The sequence below is a fragment of the Anomaloglossus baeobatrachus genome, assembly GCF_048569485.1.
Source record: "Anomaloglossus baeobatrachus isolate aAnoBae1 chromosome 10 unlocalized genomic scaffold, aAnoBae1.hap1 SUPER_10_unloc_1, whole genome shotgun sequence".
Taxonomy (NCBI): domain Eukaryota; kingdom Metazoa; phylum Chordata; class Amphibia; order Anura; family Aromobatidae; genus Anomaloglossus; species Anomaloglossus baeobatrachus.
In genome coordinates this window covers 432207-434379 of record NW_027441824.1, presented here as the reverse complement: position 1 = coordinate 434379, position 2173 = coordinate 432207, and positions in this window count along the sequence as shown.

The following is a 2173-nucleotide window of genomic DNA, read 5'->3' as shown; positions in this document are numbered from 1 at the left end:
GGCCTCGTCCTTCCTTCTCAATGCGCAAGGGCCACATTCTCGGCACCAGGCCTCCACAGATTCCCGCATTCCACTCCAATAGAACCGCTCTCTTAACAACATCTCTAGCTTCTTCCACCCGAAGTGCACTGCACCATCATGGTATGCTTGCAGGACGGTGGGCACGTTAGCCTGGGGAATCACCAGCTGGCGGATCTTCTCGTGAGTCTTTGGATTAATCAGCTCGCGATACAACTTCCCCTGGTGTAGGTATAGCCGGGTCCGTTCTTGCCACAGACGTTGGGCTTCGGCAGGGGCAGCAGGGTCTATCCCAGCAGAACCCTGTTCCACTAGAGTCTTGACCAGGCGGACAGCAGGTGCCTGGTCCTGAGCTTCCTGCCAGTCCTGTCGGGGCAGCGGATCCAGGTTCACCCGTTGTTGGTAGACGTGCACCTTCTCAGTGAATGGCCGGTGAAATGCAGGCAACTCGATCTCTTCGAGGTCATCATCCTCTGGCCCCTCTTCCGACAGGTGGGGCATCCGGGAGAGTGCATTGGCATTGACGTTGGTACGGCCGGCCCGGTACTTGATGGTGAAATCGTAGTTGGCTAACCTGGTCACCCACCGCTGCTCCAACGCGCCCAGCTTGGCCGTATCTAGATGGGTCAGCAGGTTATTGTCTGTGTACGCGGTGAACTTGGCTGCTGCCAGGTAATGGCGGAACCGCTCGGTGATAGCCCACACCAGTGCCAAGAGCTCAAGCTTGAAGGAGATGTAGTTCTCAGGGTTCCTCTCAGTCGGTCGGAGTTTTCGGCTAGCATAAGCTATTACCTTTTCCCTTCTGTCTTAGACCTGGGATAGAACAGCCCCCAAGCCCACATTGCTGGCGTCGGTGTAGAGGATGAATGGGTGGCTGTAGTCAGGGTACGCTAGGATTTCCTCTCCGGTCAGGGCTGTTCTCAGCTGGCGGAAGGATTCCTCATGCTTTTCTTCCCACACCAATGGGGCTACTAGGGATCTACCACCCTTGGTCTGTCCTACGAGGAGGTCTTGCATGGGGGCAGCCATCTTTGTGTACCCCTTAATGAAGCGACGGTAATATCCCACCAGGCCCAGAAACTGCCTCACTTCCCTCACTGTGGTCGGTCTCGGCCAGTCTTGGATGGCGGTGATCTTCTCGGGGTTGGGGGCGACACCTTCCGCACCAACCACATGTCCTAGGTACTGCACTCTGGGTTTCAGCAGATGACACTTTGAGGGCTTCAACTTCATCCCATACTTGGCAAGGGACGCGAACACCTCGGCTAGGTGCTCCAGGTGGGCTTCATACGTCTGTGAGTACACAATCACATCATCCAAGTACAGCAAAACGGTCCCATAGGCAGTCTTCTCTCGGTCTTCCGGTGCCACGGCCACCTGCCAGTACCCGCTGGTGAGGTCAAGGGTGGAGAAGTAGTTAGCGGTTCTCAGCGAGGCCAGGGACTCTTTGATGCGGGGCAGAGGGTAAGCATCCTTATGCGTTATCTGGTTAATCTTCCGGTAATCCACACACATCCGCATGGTGCCATCCTTCTTCTTAACCAGCACCAACGGAGCGGCCCAGGGACTACAGCTGTCCCTAATAACCCCTGCCTCCTTCATGTTCCTCAATATGTCTTTGGCGCATTGGTAGTGCGCAGGGGGAATAGGCCTGTATCTCTCTTTAATAGGGGAGTGTGTACCGGTAGGGATGTGGTGTTGAACCCCTTTAATCTGCCCAAAATCTAGAGGGTGCTTGCTAAAAACCCGCTCATACTCCTGTACCACCCGGTATACCCCTTCCTTGTGGTGTATGGGGGTATCATCAGTGCCGACATGTAGCTCTCGATACCACTCGCCTAACTCCCCCAGGGATGAGTGGGAACCGGCAGCAGGCGGTGTGACCGGGGGAACGGCTTCATGGATCGTGTGGGGATCTAGAGTGAGCAATTTGGCAAGGGTAGCGTACCGGGTGGTGCATGAATGCACACATATTGGTTTTATAATCTTATTGTATTACTTTATATTCTTATTTCACTTGTGCATATCTCCACCATAATCCTGGCTAAGAAATATAGCTTTTTTTGGGGTACACAGGTAGTAAGGTCTTCTTTCTATTTCTTTAGGGGTGATATAGCCTGGTGGAACTCTAGACCTCTAACATTATATATGCACC